Here is an 18,351-nt window from a genome sequence, read left to right as displayed (position 1 = left end):
TTCCTTCCATAAACGTGCAGGTGACACGTGGTTATAGTGAAATGTTCACTAGTGTTGCTGCTTCATGACCTGACACAGTACATGATGCTTGTAAAAATAAGAAACTCAGATGTATTCCTCATGAGAAAATGTGCAATGGTTTACTTTTAGGAGCTGAAGGATATGGTGCAGCACTGTGGTTTATGACACCACTCCAAAATCCTGAAACATCTGATGAGAGGGCATACAACAGACTACACTCTACGGGAAGGGTGATAACTGACTGGTGCTTTGGACAGCTGAAAAGGCATTCCCAGGTCTGCAAAACAAAACAAGTGTTGCCCAAACAAAAATCCAAAGCGATCATAGCGTGTTTTGTTTTGCACACTGTAGCAAAACAAACTGGGGATGATAATACTGAGGCACTTAGTGAAGATAATCTTTCATTACAGGGAGAAGAGAAAACAGCAATCATACATGTACACAATACTAACAGAAAACTGGAAATTATTAGTGTAATATGTCAACTGTAGCGTGCGGGAGTTTGTTCCAAACATTGTACAAATAAAAATAATCCATGTGTTTTTTGTAAATAAAATAATTTTTACTTCTTCAAATACAACAAAATACCATTTTCATGGAAATAAAAAAATAGAGTTCTGCTCTCACATAAGAATATGCAATTTAGTGTTTTCTTCCTCCTCTCTCACTTATTTTACTTTCATCAAAAATTGTTGAAGCTGTAACCTCTCCAACAGGTACATGTTATTCTTACAGTTCTACTTTGCCAAAAATTGTGTCAAGGGTATGGTGAAGGTATTTACCAAATACTACAGTAAATAATTGTACAAACTGTTTAACCTTTAATTAATATTTCAGACAGAAACATATTACTCTTTTTGTTCTACTTTACCATAAATTGTTTCAAAGGTGTGGTGAATGTAATTGTTAGAAATCACAGTAAATAAAAGCACAAATCATTTAACTTTTAACATTTCAATATGGAACATGTTATTCTTATGGCGTCAGTGAAAAGAAATTTGAACTCAAATCATTTCTGCACGAGGATACAGATTTATGACGATGTACAACGAACATTTAACTTAAAAATTAATTTTTAATTTTATAAATACTACATAACAAAATATCAGATGTGAAGAAAATAAAATTGTTCTTTGTTACATAAGGAAATGAAAACCACTATTTCTCTTTTTCTTCCTCTCACATGAATTTTCATTGTTTTCGATTTAAAACATCGAGCAGGTAGAGAAAACCAGTCTCCATAGTTCTACATCTGATAAATTTTTGGGTTTCTCAGTCTCTGTAGTTAATAACCATCATTTTGTAGCCAAAAGAGGAGAAAAAGCAATGGCTGTCACCTCAGAGCCCACTACATCTGACAGATCTTCAACTACAATTGGTGACACTTGTAAAAATGAGTGCGGATCAAAGAAAATAGTATCAGAATTGTGGGATACCACAACGTTGAAATTACCATCTGGGTACGGCACACTTTTCAATGACGATGCCCCTACTGCAAAAGCCCCTGAAACAAACAAAAAAGGAAAACAGTAGTAGTGTGTGTCACAACTTTTTTTGAAATGAGTACATGTAGCAAGCAGGATTATGCAGAACATGGGAGGGGTCTGTCCAATTTCATGCATGCTCCAATGCACTAGGTTTACTGAAAATATAGTCAACTTTTGATTTGATTTTGACAGGGAAGCTAAAACAGCTTAGGTGTAACCTGCCACTGCCCACACTGAAACTGAGTTTATTGTGCGGTATTGCTCCCTGTATATCCGGTAAAGCCAACCAATGCCCTCAAATTGTGCAAGGAGCCCCTTTACCAGTTTTTTGTTAGACACAATTTCTTCAGGTCTAGTTGTACCGAAGATTCTGTATCTTTTGCTCTCCAGTGCCATGCATTCGAAGATTAGGTGTGATGCAGATTGTTAACCCTCATCACAGATTGTCAACTTTTACCAAATGTCATTTCACTTATGCAGAATAAAAACAAATAGTTTGCTAATTTATAATAAAAATGTGTTAAGCACATAATAATAAATGAGGGGTGGGGGGGAAGAACTTATCAGGAATGCTAACGGTATATCGTAGGGTTGCAGTCAATCCCATCAAAAAAGTCCTCCCACTTTTTTAATATTATTTCACATTCCTTGTCTTCTTTGAATCCATTTTACACTTAAATCATGCTCCATGCTGTGCACTTTTTTTAAAAAAATATGTGACTATCTGTAATGTCAAATATATTTGTTTACAAATGTGGCAGTATACATGTTATGTGTTACGACAGCAAAAGGAACCTGTGATCACTGAAGGCAGTGCCACAAGTTCCTCCAAAAATCGTAGCACAACACACACACAAATGTAATACTTACTAATGTAAATCCACCCGATGATGGAGGTTTAAACCTTCGAAACGCGTCGTGGAAATAAATAAAACGGTGACTGGTAACAGTGAACTTGTTGTTTCATTTAATTGACACGTGTCATCATTGAATTTATGTAAAGCTATCAGATTTTCCTTTTTCCTAGCAATAGGCATTTGAGATTTGGGGACAATAACTGGATAATCTTTTATTATGCTAACCAGTGCAATTCCGAGTCCTCCAACTTGTGAACACAACACACACTTTCACTTCACAAACAATCACAACAAACTTAAGGCATACAAATGCAAACAACATGAGAACCAAAGAGGTCAGATTTTAATCACCTCGCTGAGAACTGACTCGAAATGAAGAAGCACTCCCTAGTCAGAAAATATGCTCCGAACTTTTTATTTGTACGAAATTAAAAACTTACTCTGAGAATGTTCTTTTGCCCTGAGAGTCTCTTCCGGATAATACTCTCACGTTTATTCACACGACCCACCGTGGAACATTTTGACGTGACGCACGAGACAGGGCTCGATGCTCAGTGACTGGGCTCCTCAGACATCTGTAACGCATCTTGCGGACTGCACTACTGTGAAAGGGAAAATCTGAGGCTCCTACCTGCTAGCCACTTTAGGGCAATGAAATTACAAAGATATGGAAAAAGTGCAATTCTGTAGGTTGTCAGTACGAATGCAGTTTGTGAATCAATTGCGTACTTACATTTATGAGTGGGCTGTAAGTACATGCTCCAAGAACAGATTTAATGCTCTAAAACTTGACAAAATGTTTCACAGCAGCTGCAGACTTATACAATACCGTTAGCTGTTGTGTTGCCCACACAGCATTTTGAGTCTTAGAAATGTGTACGGTTGTTTAAGTGCACTGAACTGTAATAGAAAAATGCAATGAACAGATGTATACTGGCAAGAACACATATAAGATCCGTTCTGGTATCAGGCAGTAGTTGTATTGGGTTGTTGTTGTTGTTGTTGTTGTTGTTGTTGTGGTCTTCAGTCCACAGACTGGTTTGATGCAGCTCTCCATGCTACTCTATCCTGTGCAAGCTTCTTCATCTCCCAGTACCTACTGCAACCTACATTCTTCTGAATCTGCTTAGTGCATTCATCTCTTGGTCTCCCTCTACAATTTTTACCCTCCACGCTGCCCTCCAATACTAAATTGGTGATCCCTTGGTGCCTCAGAACAATTAAAATATTAAGTGTCGTGTAATATTTTGTGTAATGTAATATCTTGTATAGACACCTTTTATTAACCTGACATGTTCCACATCATTACGAAGTGTCGTATTCATGATCTATGGAACAAGCACTAATCGAATATAATCTGATACTGCAGCTTGAAGAATTTAAATAACAGGCACCAAGTGCCATAATAAGGGATTTTGAAGTTTAGTGTGAAGTGGGACATTTCAAACTCAATAACATATAAAAAGCTCGCTGCCACATTGAAAAAGTAGTACCAAATGCAATCAACAGATGGTATGGGTTTAACAGCCACTGCTGTTAACATATGACAGGCTCTACGGTCTATGCGTTTACTCCTCTGTGCTAGATAAAATGACAGAGACAGTGGATGTTTGTAACAGTTTGAGTGGACAGGAAAGATGTATAAAGGAGAAAGAACTGTCACAGCAATGAGGAAAAAGGTGAAAAATCGAGGGATGGAATGAATTCATAAGTCAACGTAATAAATGTATTCCTGCAAAAGCTCACACAGCACAGAAGGTAAGTCCCATTATTAATCACTAACTTACACTTACAATAACTGGACAGAATGTTAATTCTTGAGATAACAAATATATTGTTCCAGAAGACGTAAAGAGCACGATACCATTTATCGTCAGTAAAATAAAGTAATCTGATTTCTTATATTCCTAGATAGCAGCATATTGCACAAACACAGCAATCTAAAAATATTTAAAGTACAGTGGCTGCAGTTAGACAAACATAAGGCACATGCAGTTAAGACCAGGAGAAGCTTAAGTGAAAGTGAGGCTCGGGAAGACATCCCTATTTTGAGACAAGTCGAACGACTGCAAGACGTCGAAAAACTGGAACTACCTGCCCTGGATGTACAAGCCACATCTGCAGAGAAAAGAAGAAATATTTGACTGAAATGATGCCGCACCTGACAAATAATTACCATACACTGTTTTATAAAATCGGAATGAACTTTTACAATCTTTTTGCTGAATACTGAACTGTGGCACTTAAGAGCTTCTCATTGCATTTCTACTTTCAGAATGTTTTTCCATACTTTTATAATACAAGGTTTGTAACTTCCTTTGGAAACTAAATCCATATCACACTAAACTTCCAAATAAAATACATTAACAGGGTATTACAATTATGACCAATAATTATCTAGCATACTTAAAACTCATTTTCCTCAAATTCATGATTTTGGCACTTACAGCCCTTTTTTATTTCAAGTCTTCAATTATAAATCAGTGGAATACAATTTCACAGAGTTCCTTAGGGCTCTATCTCTCAGAGCCAATCTTGTTCCTCTAACAGAAACGAGTTACCTGTCCGACCACTCACATTTGCCAACAATACCGCATTACTTATTGAATAAGAAAATGGGGGAGAAATTCTGTACAGTGTCAAACACACTAAACAATCTAAGTGCACAGCTTCAATAGGACAATCTTAAACTTAACATCTCAAAGACACTCTACACAATTTAAAACCAAACAATCACATATCGGTGACATCAGTACCCTACATAAAAATCAAGTTATGGGAGCAGCTCAGTCCATCAAATCCTTGGGACTAAACTTTGACAAAAATGCTATGCTGGCAAACACTCAGATTATTTAGCTACTAAATTAGACAGCCTTGCTTTTGCAATGTGCATACTGTCTGCAGTAAGGAAGTGATGTACAACAGTAACTTCTGAAGCCATCATTAGATATGGTTTAATTTTTGGGGGGAATTCATGTCACATCACGAATCCTGCCACTTCGAAGAAGAATCATTAGAAATACGTGTAATATCTCTCTAAAAACATCCTGTAGACCAATTTTCAAGAACATAAAAATATTACACGTATCTGTGTTGTTCGCATTTCAGACGATCATTGTTTTTACACAGTAATTCCCAGCTGTAATTGGAGCAGCGAACAATGGCGATCAAGTTAAGGGGACCACACTGTGGTTCAGGTCGAAAAAATCTATTTTCAGTTTTCATCATATTTCGATAGATTAAGGTTTTATTTAAGTACTCTGGAAAGGATATGATGAATTTTTTTTTTTTTTTGAGCATTTAAAGAGCATTTTCTTACCACGTGTGTTTATGTGCCTCGCCCACTTTTCTACATATATTTTAAATCTTTATATCCCCTACATTACATGTTAGGGATTCCCGAGTGTGTTGACTATCCTTGGAATGCAACGGTCGGTATTTTTTTGTTTCTCCTGTTTGCAAATAACATGCTTTCAAACACGAGGTTAGTTTTGTTCAAGGGGCAGGCAATTAGGAAAAATAAAGTAAATCTGGAGGCAATGAAGAGAGATGATTGAGCCATATTCTTCCATACGTCCTCTACTGATGATAAACCATGTCACGGATTGTGTCCATCAGGAGAAAATCCGGGGTGCAAATACAATAGGGCTCAGGCAACTAGAGAATCTTATTCTCACCAGTATTCTCTTCCTGCTGCTGTTATTACAGCAGTTAAACCTGTTTTCATAGACTTGGCTCATCCTGACCTCCTAAGGAAATGTCTGCATGGGCAGACATAGAACCCAAATGAATGTTTCAACAGCATAATTTGGAACTGCCTTCCTAAAACTGTATTTTGTAGGCATGCATACAATGAAACTAGGAGTTCATGATTCTGTTGTTACATTCAACTGCGGTAATATTGGTAAGTGTTGGGTACTGAAAAAGCTGGGAATTAATCCTGGCAAAAATATGATCACTGAGCTGCAACATTGTGATAAAATGAGGACGATGCAGACAGGTCTGCATCTAATATGGCCAAGAAAGCAAGACAGACATCGAGGAAGGTGAAAAAGAAGCTGGAATACCTGCTAGAGGCCAAAGAAGGACCATCATATGCAACAGGACAGTTTTAATTAACTGTAAGTAACAAATTTAAAAAGTTTTTTCTTTTAAGTGAATTTACCACAAACTAAAATTTTCAGTACATATGCCCATTATATCAGAAAGTATCATAGACAAATGAATGAAATTTTCAGAGACTCTGCATAACATAAAAAGCCACCTCAGGTACTACATTCATTAATATTACCCCATTAGGAAGTCCACAAAAAAAAAAATATTTTCTGTAGAGAAAACTTAATATCTTTTGTTAATAAATTTAAAAAAGTATTTCTTAACAACTATAAAAAGAATAAAGTAGATTTTAGTACAGTTGACTCTATTAGCATCATGTAACATACAGTAAAAATATTAAGGTCCTGCATCAAATAGTTTTTTCGGAAATGGGTCATATACTTGCCTAAATTAACATGGGTTAGATAGGCAGGCTGTGGTCCCCTTAAGGCTTGTTCTCTGCATGTACGTCAAGCATTTTCTGACAGCCGATGAGCATTCAGTAGTGTTCAACGCAATCTGCTGTGAATGTCACTGCCAATGTAAGCATTAAATGTGATCGTAGCACATTATTTGGTGAATTTCTATTCCATCTGTTGCAAGTTGTCATCTCCGATTGTCGTGCTAAGTCATAAATTCTACATACGTGAGTGAAGGAAATAATTTTAGGATGCACACTTTCTTCAAGCGCATAGCATGTGTGTGCACATACTGCAACTTTTGCTAGGAGGTGGAAACAGTGCAATCCCTGCCCATACGTTGACCTGTCAAATCACCAGCAGTCATAACTGCAGAAAATCATTTCAAACATACGTTCAACACCGGACACAAAGGAGATTTCATGCTTCCAAAACACCACCTGAAACTAAAAAAAAAAAAAAAAAACACACACACACACCAGTACATGAGACTGAAAATCTATAATAAACTTGAGGGTAGGGATGTACTGGACATGGAGACGGGGTTCACTGACAAGGAAACTACATGATCTTCTGGTGGAAAAATGCTACTATTCAATGGAGGAATTTATGAATAATAGGATGATCATTTGAACAGAGTGAATGTTTGATGTCCAGGAAATTTAGATACCTAGTGCTCGTACATTATAAGAAAAACAATTTAATGTAGCTGTGCTTCAAAAAATAACATTAGAGAATTAAGTAATTATGTACACCATAAGAGAACAGCCGACATGCTTTGTGTACAATATGATCAGCTTATCTGCAAAATGTATGATATAAGATGAACAGAATAAAATACAATATTGCTTTATATAGAGAAGAGTAACGCTATCAATGAGGCACATCACGGCTTTAGAAGCTGTAAAGCTACCATTACAGTCACAGCTAACATTGCAGCTTATGTTATTGGGGCATTAGATGAGCAAAGAAGAGCCTGTGTAGTTTTCCTGGACCTTCCAAAGGCACCGATTGTGCGTGTCACTACAGACAAATACACAAACTAAACTTACAGTATACGGGGAAAATCAGATGACATATCATCATTTGTGGAAAACAGATAGCAGTGTGTAGAAGTAAAGCATAAAATAAATGGAACTCCGTAAACAAATACTATAACTTACGGCCAGTAAAGTTTCGAGTGCCTGAAGCATTATCAGTTGTAGCCTAGTGGGATGTGGGGAACCACCTAAAAACCGTATCCAGGACCCGGGCTGACCGACACACCGCTCCCCGTCATTAATCCGACAGGCAGATTCGATCCGGGGCCAGTACACCTCCCCATCCCGGAAGCGGTACTTTAACATTCACGGCTGTTCGAGCAGGTCTGCATACGATACTTCAGCCACAGGAAAAAGTGACCCAGCAGAAGACCTGGAATCGTGCATCTCTGAGAATCCGAGGCAGGTTTATAAATATTTCAGTGAAAACAGCGGGCATACCGGTTGTGAGGCACCACCCGTCTGCTCTGACCGTTGACGTACTTGTGGCGTGATGCGAGGTTTTGTGTGACATTATCAAGTCACGTTGTGTGTGTTTCAGAGTGGAAGTGAAATAATGTTGTGTATGAAAAGCTGGTGTGTTCTAGCAGTTTAATTACGTGGTGGCGATGTGTGTGTGAGGAACGTTATTGTGTCATTTGGTGTGCTACAGTCATCACGATGTGCCAAAGTGTGTGAAATTACATGGTAGCACACCACTGAGTGAGTGGATCACTTTTTATTTAAATCATGGGAGAACGTATGTGGATAAATGTTTCTTAATATATCAAACATGTGACTATCATTAATAAACACTGATCCAATTACAAAGATTATTCAAAACTATTTTCTCACGGGTTTCTTTGTTCTATCCTACTCATCACATTCACTTCCCATCATACACCATGCATGACTGCAGTATGCAACAGAAAAGCCACTAACACTGCAACTGCACTTTCACTCTACGGTTGAGCTATATAGCAGAACTGGGGATTCGGATACCATTATCTTATGGTGTGTTTAGTATAGTTTTGTTAGATTTTATTTTTTTGGCAGTTTAGATTGTTTCGTCGTTTGCTTGTGTCGGGTCTCGAATGGTGTTTTATTATTATTGAATTTTTAGTCTGTCCCCAGAGAAAACCTTTTCCCATGGGTGCCCCACTAAATTAATTGGCTTTAGTCTGCATATTGGTTCGCACAGCATTTGTATTTGCAGGCATTACGATCTACGTTTCGGTTTCCGTGTCGGATATGCTCGAAACAGGGGTTTTCGCCACTGTGATGACATTATCGGTCAGAGCTGACAGATGGTATCCCAGTCTCCAGTAATCGCAAAACAACTTCTTTGTAAGTGCAAATAAGATTAGATTAGATACAATTACAAGCAAATAAAACTACAAACGCTAGCAATGTATGTCTAGAATTATGTAACTCAGATCTCAGTCAAATAGGGAATTACTATAATAACGTCACGTGACGAGGGCCTCCCGTCGGGTAGACCACTCGCCGGGTGCAAGTCTTTCAATTTGACACCACTTCGGCGACTCGCGCATCCCCGAGCGGAGAAAATCTCCGACCCAGCTGGGAATCGAACCCGGGCCCTCGGGACTGACAGTCCGTCACGCTGACCACTCAGCTACTGGGGGCAGGCCGGGAATTACTAATTCCTGGGTGTTATTGTTGATAAACCTTTGATATGGTAGGACCATACTAGCAAAGTATGTTCAAAAACAAGTACTACACATTCTTCACGAGAGAGCTATTTAGAACAGTATAGACAGACACGCAGTTAATATACTATGACATCATCTACTCCCACTTATATTGCATTACAGTCCAAAGAAATAAGGAAAAAAATTAGGGGGTCATTCCATATCAAGTGGCCTAAACTCCCCACTCGACCATCTCCAATTTCGATGAAATTTTTACAGGATGTACATATAGACTTACATGAAACACTGCCAAATTACAGCGTCATAAGTAGTATGGTTGGGCCACTAGCCACCTTTTCGTAAAGGCTCGTTTTTGACATTGCGACTGAAATGAATAAATGATCAACTTTGTTTTACCGCTGTTCAGGATCTAAGAGACCTGTTGTGCTGAAATTTTGTGATACTGTTCAACTTTTAGGGTACAATAGCTCAGTTGTAGTACAAAAGGTCAAACTATGGTAAATTCATCATAGTGTGCTATCAAAGTGGCTCATAAATCTTGTTGTACCAAATTTTGGCTATATTTTATTGCATTGTATCTACTGAAAGAGTAACTTTCTGAAGCTAATACTTTAGTTATCCGCAACCTGTCAGCATGTCAAAGTTCTGCAAGTGGCATCCAGATTGCTCAAATAATAACTGAGTTATCTGAGCTCACCTTGTCCGATCAGAAAAAGTTGTTTTTATTTTGCAGGCAGACAATTTTAGTGTAAACGATGGAGTTTGGTAACATGCTTCAACAATGAGTCTGAAGCACACTGTTGTGCAGTGAAGAGGTGTTCAGATGTTGTGTGTGCCTTTTTAAATTATGTAAAGTGTGTTGTCATTACTGGATAAACATCTTTTTTCGGTAAGTAAACATTATTTCGAGGTACGGGATGACACTCTAGAAATGTTTATCAGGTTATTTAATTTTTTTCTGTTGTATTCTCAAGGAAGTTCCCATTATCTATGATTGTTTAATATTTTTCAGTTGGAAATATGCACTACTTCTACTTTATCTAATACTGAAACAAACGGCAATTGGAAGCATAAATTTAATTGTAATGTAACGGATATCCACAAGGTTTCGGTACCATACTTAATTGGCCTTGCAGATAATTCTGCATGTCATCTGAAAACATACACACATATCATCAACAAGGCTTCATTCCAATCAAAGAATTTTCAGTAGCGCAACAGGAATTAATAAAGCAGCGAAGCGAGATATGTCTTACTGAAAATGCACAAATATGCTTTCATCACAAAGCAATACTTGTGGACAAATATGACTTTCTAAAGAGATCTTGTAATCCTTTTGGTGCAAAGAACCATTCTGTTAAAAAGGGTTTACAGATTGGGGTTGACAGAAGCGTCCGATCCCACGCATCGGCTTTGACCCGTGACGTAAGGGTGTTGTCTTGTGTGACGTCACTCATGACGGCGCGGAGTTTGGTTTGCGAGTGTGGCGTGTTTGTAGATGTCGTCGTGTTGTGGTTTGTTGTGCTCTCTGGTGGTATGTTCAAGCTTTTCGTTTGTGTGGTGTAATGGGCTCAGTTTGCTTTTGCTCATTATCCAGAATTTTTAGAGTGTCGGCTGTGTTTGTAGTGGAATTCGTTTCAGTGAGTTAATGACTTTGTGTAAAGGTTAATTTAGTGTTGTTCGCTTTACATCGTGTGGTAATTTTAGTAAAATTAATCGGTTGTTGTTTATGTTCAGGAATGGATACGACGGATAAAATTAACAGTGTGCAGGTCAATGGAAGTGTTCGATCCTAATGTGTGGCTGTGCATGTTGGTATTGGTATTGGGATATGTTTTTGAGCTATATAGGGCAAGGGAAGTGTTTGATCCTAACTTATGGGATCGAGAGCTGCTGTTGAGCTATATAGGTCAAGGGAAGTGTCCGATTCCAGATGATATTGTGTATAGAGGTATTTGGGGAGTTTTGTGGTGTCTGTTTTTTTCGTCATTTTGCGTGGTTTTGTATGGTGGTGGGTGTCTAAAGTTGTTTATATTTATATCTAAAAACAAAGATGATGTAACTTACCAAACGAAAGTGTTGTTATGTTGATAGAGATACCGTATTTACTCGAATCTAAGCCGCACTTTTTTTCCGGTTTTTGTAATCCAAAAAGCCGCCTGCGGCTTAGAATCGAGTGCAAAGCAAGTGGAAGTTCTGAAAAATGTTGGTAGGTTCCACCACAACTAACTTCTGCCGTCGAATATATGTAGCGCTACACAGGCATGCTTTGTAGGCACAAACATAAAAACTGGCGCCAAAACCTCCGCGTCAGTAAATAAATTAAAAAAAAAAAAAAGGTGGAAGACGAGCTTTTTTTCTCCGCCCCGAGTTTCGACCACTGCATTTTCATACATTATCCAACGAATTAAATACGAATTCCGTATTGTTCATCTTCGAATGTAGCAGAATTTCGATGTACTATGAAAATCCGACATGCAAGACTGTTTGGGATGTTTGTCAATATGGCCAACTCTACTTTCTGAATTTTTTCCTACCTGTGAGAAGAGATGGTTGCTAATAGGAACCTGATGAAATGTGAATCACATGCAGTATTCTCTTCACCATAAGAATACTACGAATATCAACATTTTGTCATGTATTCTTTCGTGTTTGCTGCTATCTCATTTAAATCCTGCCTGCTTAATAAACTACGAAACTAGAATGAGACAACAGCAAACGCGGAAGAATATACGTATCGTGTCATGTTTATATTCTTATGCCTAATAGTGATACAGTCAGAAATGAAGCACGGCAACTGACTAGATTTTTAATTCTAAGATGACTCTAATTTCTGTGCAGAATTTGATGTACTAAAGAAGCGGCCGCAAAGATTTTCAAACGGAGAAACATTTTCGCCTAACTCTCGTTCAGAACATGTTCTATCATACGCAGTCTGTTATTTGATTCTTGTTGATCATTATCAAAGAAAGCAGCAGTGTAAGTAACAACAAATACCAGTCTCTTGCCATTGTTTCGCTAATGAGACGATTCCTCTCTTTTTTTTTTTTTTTTTTTTATTGTAAGCGGCGGTAGCGCGCACAAAAGCAAGCCATGCCGCGAGCGGCGACAGGCCGTTAACACGCACTATCAGAATGCGACAAACAATGCGTGACACAGTACAGTAATGCATTTTCAGCTTAGAGTGACGCAAACACCTATAACAAAGAAAACAGCACTTATCAGATCAAAGAAAAATAAGCAATCGATTCAAACCAGACGAAGCACGTGAAAAAGGAAGGGTACCCGTATAAATACGGACGGAGCGCCTGACGCATAGCACTGGCTACCTGGTGAAGCTTAACTGCTAAGCTTACGACTCGAACCAAACTACTGTAGCTGTATCGTCATTCATTCGACCTAAATTGTGTCTCATATTACAATGGACCACCTTTGTTTCGAGTTTTAAGGGAGAGGGTAAGGAGTCATTCCAATCCCGGGAGCGGAAAGACTTACCTTAGGGGGAAAAAAGGACAGGTATGCACACACACACACACACACACACACACACACACACACACACACACACACAAAGACACAAGCAGACATTTGTTTATATTTAGTTTGTCCCCACCCAAAAACCCTCATGTCCCGTGCTTGTCCCATTAAGTGTCATTAGGCTTTTTGTGGAACGTGTGCGTGTGTTTGTTTTTCGATGTATTTTCGTCCTCATAATGAGTACGTAACGATATTATATGCGCCATATTGGTATTGTGGTTTATGGTTGTTTCCGCCATATTTGTGACGTCATGGGTCAAAGCAGATGGGCGGGATCGGACGCTTCCGTATTTCCAAATGGTGTATTAGCTCTGCCAAAGAGTAAGTGTGACAAGAAGATTAAAGGTGCTGTAAAAGAAAGATTGGTAACATTTTTTCAGAACGAAGAATTTAGCTGAATTTGTCCAGGTAAAAGAAAGACTGTATCAATTAGAGTAGAAGGAAGGAAAGTTTTGATGCAAAAATACCTTCTGAATAATTCGAAAGAAATGTTTGCTGCACCTCATCTTCAGCATGGGCCTGAAATTGGATTTTCCAAATTTTGCGAACTGAGTCCAAAATGGTGCACCACTGATGCTTGCAAGCACTCCCATTAAAGAAGATAATAAGGATCTGATTGCTAAAACAGCATACAATTTGGAATCCAAAGACTGCACGCTTCATCACTGTGAAATCTGTCCGGGAAAAGAACTACTGGAACAGTTTTTAGAACGTAGTTTTGAAGACAGTGATCCAGATGATGCGACTGAGATGAGACTAGATTAGATTAGTTTTTCGTTCCATAGATCCGTGTTGAGGAGATCCTCGTGGATGTGGAACAAGTCAAATTTTTTTTAAGCTGAAATAACAATACTAATAGTATGAATATATACAATACATCATTTGTTTCTATTAAAAAATTCGTCAATGGAGTAGAAGGAGTTGGCCACTAGTAAGTCTTTCAGGCTCCTTTTAAACTGATCTTTATTTGTAACTAAATTTTTTATGTTTGCTGGCAAGTTATTGAAGATGAGTGTTCCTGAGTAGTTGACCCCTTTTTGAACTAAAGTAAGTGCTTTTAAGTCCTTGTGCAGATCATTTTTGTTCCTGGTATTGTATGGATGAACTGAGCTGTTTGTTGGAAAAAGAGATATATTATTTAGGACAAATTTCATTAAGGAGTAAATATACTGAGAGGCAGTAGTTAGTATACCCAGTTCTTTGAAGAAGTTTCTACAAGACGTCCGTGAGTTTACTCCATAAATAATACGTATTACACGGTTTTGGACTCTGAAAACTTTTGTTTGACTTGGAAAAGTTACCCCAAAATATTATACCATATGACATTACAGAATGAAAGTAGGCAAAGTATGCAAGCTTTTTCACTTTTATGTCGCCTATGTCTGCTAACACTCGAATTGCAAATACAGATTTGTTAAGGCGTTTCTGCAGTTCTGTAGTGTGCTCCTCCCAACTGAATTTATTATCAAGTTGTAATCCCAGGAATTTAAGACTGTCAACCTCTTCTATCTGCTCTTCTTTGTACTTTATGCCTATGCTGGATGGAAACCTCTTACAGGTTCTGAATTGCATATAGTGAGTCTTTTCGAAGTTTAATGTCAGTGAGTTGGCTTTAAACTATTTATTAATATCCATGAAAATATCATTAGTAGATCTTTCTAGAACTACACTCGACATACTATTTATTGCAATACTTGTGTCATCTGCAAACAAAACGAACTCAGCTTCTGGCAGTGTAACTGATGAGAGATCATTAATGTACACAAGGGAAAGCAATGGCCCTAAGATGGATCCTTGTGGGACACCACATGTAATTTATTCCCATTCTGATGATGACAGATGACTTAATTCACTAGTCCCTTGCACTGACACCCTTTGTTTCCTGTTAGCTAGGTATGACTTGAGCCATTTTGCAGCACTGCCCGTGACACCATAGAATTCTAATTTATTTAAAAGGATGTTGTGGTTTACACAATCGAATGTCTTCGACAAATCACAGAAAATACCTGCTGCTTGTAACTTGTTATTTAATGAATTAAGTACATTTTCACTGTAGGTGTAAATAGCCTTTTCGGTATCAGAACCCTTCAGAAATTCAAACTGTGTTCTTGATATGTTATTTGTGGTCAGATGGTTGAGAAGCTGCCTGTACATTACTTTTTCTAAAATTTTTGAGAATGCTGGCAAAAGTGAAATCGGTCTGTAGTTTGATGGCATCTCTTTATCCCCTTTCTTAATAGAGGCTTAACATCTGCATATTTCAGCCAGTCAGGAAATGTCCCAGTTATAATTGACTGGTCACGCAAGTAAGTTAGAATTGTACTAAACTCACAAGAACATGCCTTAATTAACATTGTTGATATTTCATCGTAGCCACTAGAATGCTTTGTTTTTAAAGATTTTATTATGGAAGTTATTTCTTTTGGTGAAGTGAGTGACATATTCATGTAGCTGAAGCTATTTGTAAAGGCTAGTCTCAGATATTCAAGGGCATTATTTACTGATGCTGACAATCCCATTCTATCACTAACGGATATAAAGTACTTGTTAAATAGATTTGCCACACTATGCCCATCAGTTACTAATGCGTCATCTACCCTTAGTGCTATTTGCTCCTGTTCCTTTCTGGTTCTACCAGTCTCCTCTTTCACTCTATCCCATATTGTTTTTATTTTGTTCCCTGTCATTGCTATCTTCTTCTCGTAGTGTATTTGCTTAGATGTCTGAATTACTTTTTTAAATATTTTACAGTATTCCTTGTATTTAGCTAAATCATCAGCATTGGAGCTATTCTTGGTCGACAGATACATTTTCCTTTTTGTCTTACAGGAAATCTTTATTCCTTGTGTGATTCATGGTTTTATTATAGACTTCTGTTTAATTTGAGTAACTTTTAGAGGAAAATAGTTTTCAAACATGGTACTGACATTGGTCATGAATGTGTTGTATTTTTCATTCATGTCATGAGCACTATAAACATCTTTCCAGTTCATATCTTTGGGCAGTTTTCTAAAACACTCAACTTTTGGTTGATTGAATACTCTCCTGTACTCAGATTTAGCAGTCTGGATAATCTGCTTAGAATTTACATCTAAAACAAGGAGCTGCATGGCATGATCTGATGGTCCATTTATTACAGGTTTTATGATATGATTTGGTTCCTTTGATTTGTCTATAAAAATGTTATCAATGGCTGTCCTTGAGGATTTAGTGATCCTAGTTGGAAAGTTTACAGTGTGAGTTAGATTGGAAGACAACATTACTAACTGCAGTAAATGTTTACTGGAAGATTGCATTAGAAGATCTGTATTAAAGTCACCAGCAATCAAAATTTCTTTGTTTCTTCCTGTTAAATAACCCGAAAGAGCTTCTAGATGATTTATGAATAGATTATAATTTCCTGCAGGTGCTCGGTAAATAGTTACTATTATATAGGATCTGTTATGGAACTCTACTTCTGTTGCACATGCTTCTAGATGCTGCTCTAAACAGAATTTATTAATGTCAATGTTCTTGAATTTATGGCAGTTTTTAATAAATGTAGCAACTCCTCCTCCATCCATATCTACTCTGCAGAAGTAGGAAGCTAGGTTAAATCCTGTTCAAACAGTGGTGTGCTCTCTGAGCACTATGGGACTTAGAACAGTGGTGTGCACACTGATAGAGATACATTAGAAACCGAGCAGATGACCACGGAGGATTTTATTGAAGATCTGATTTCAAAAACTGACAAACTTTCCACTTATCATTATGTCTGCAAAGCACCAGAGCAAGCACCTAAAATGCATAAAAGAAAGCTGTAAGCCGACTGAACTGACATATTAATGGACTTTACTGACAATTATTCCTTCATTGTCCAGGATGCAGTTTTCCAGGATGAAGTTTTCACTGGAATAACAGCCAAGGAACTTTTCACCCATTTGTCGTGTACTTCAGAAATAACTTGGACATCAGCGGCATCAGCTACTGTATAATAAGCGACAGCCTGAAACGTGATCCAACTACTGTACTTGCTTTTATAGTGTAATTAATGGTAGATCTAAAGTGTCTCCTTGGAAAAATCACACACATTTACTTCTTCAGTGATGGGTCAGCAGCACAGCACAAAAACTTCAAAAATTTTCTGAATCTCTGCCACAATCAAAATGACTTTGGAACTTTTTTGCTACAAGCCATGGAAAATATCCATGTAATGAAATTGGAGGAACTGTAAAGTGCCTGGCAGCAAGAGCAAGCCTTCAAAGACCATCTGAGGACCAGATTTTGACACCAACTGATTTGTTTAAATACTGTACAAAGAATATCAGAGGAATCCAATTAATTTTTGTTTTAAAAGAAGAAACTGAAACATTAAAAACTGAGCAGAAAGCAAAGTTCAAAAATGGATGCACAGTATCAGGAACAAGAGAGAATCACCATTTTGTGCCATTAAATGAAAAGCAAGTTTGTATTAGAATAGTATCCAATGATACAAATTAATTTTTTTGTGGCAAATGTTGACCAAAGTCAAGCAACAGCTTCATTCAGAAGTATTACAGCCTTACAACTGAGCCAATACATTGCCTATATAGGCCTATATGATGGAAAATGGTGGATTGGTAATGTGTCTGAAGTTTCAGAAGAAGAAAATGATGTTTTAGTCGGTTTCATGCACCATAATGGACCTATACATTCATTCTATTGGCCAGCTAGGAAGGATGCTTGTTGGATTCCAAACAAATACATTATTTCTGTCATTCCAGCTCCACCAGCAACAAGAATGGACCGATATTGTAGCTTGTTCGAATCAACTATAATTGCTATTAGTAACAAATTTTAGCAAATGAATTAATAAGAACTGAAATATTTGGCTTGGGAACCATAAAGAGTAAGACTGGTACGTGTATTTTTTAATGTAATATAAATGTAAGTTTATTTGGTACGACAAGATTTATGGGCCACTTTGATAGCACACTATGATGAATTTACCACAGTTTGACCTTTTGTTTTACAGCTAAGATACTGTACCCAAAAAAGTTGAACAGGATCACAAAGTTTCAGCACAACAGGTCTCTTAGATCCTCAACAATGGTAAAACAAAATTGATCATTTACTCATTTCAGTTGCAATGGTAAAAAACGAGCCTTTACGAAAATGTGACTAGCGGTCCCACCATACTACTTATGAAGCTGTAATTTGGCAGTGCTTCACGTAACGTCTATATGTACATCCTGTAAAAATTTCATCGAAATTGGAGATGGTCG

At 37.6% G+C, this 18,351-nt stretch overlaps 1 protein-coding gene across 11 annotated transcripts in view; it reads right to left on the bottom strand.

Annotated features, from left to right (window-relative positions):
* The window catches only part of LOC126108463 (myoneurin-like), a 131,775-nt gene that overhangs the window by 109,011 nt on the left and 4,413 nt on the right, over positions 1 to 18,351 (bottom strand). For 8 of the 11 annotated variants that reach the window (XM_049913698.1, XM_049913700.1, XM_049913695.1 and 5 more), the window contains exon 2: positions 1,475 to 1,525. The gene's annotated coding sequence lies outside the window, so the exon portion shown is untranslated. Of the gene's footprint in view, positions 1 to 1,474; positions 1,526 to 2,805; positions 2,968 to 3,098; positions 3,394 to 8,042; positions 8,293 to 18,351 lie in introns of those variants that run through there. The other 3 variants (XM_049913697.1, XM_049913694.1, XM_049913696.1) reach the window with 3 other exon arrangements.

Source organism: Schistocerca cancellata, chromosome 11, assembly GCF_023864275.1.
Source record: "Schistocerca cancellata isolate TAMUIC-IGC-003103 chromosome 11, iqSchCanc2.1, whole genome shotgun sequence".
In the NCBI taxonomy this organism is placed as follows: domain Eukaryota; kingdom Metazoa; phylum Arthropoda; class Insecta; order Orthoptera; family Acrididae; genus Schistocerca; species Schistocerca cancellata.
This window is presented reverse-complemented; position numbering and strand designations above follow the sequence as displayed.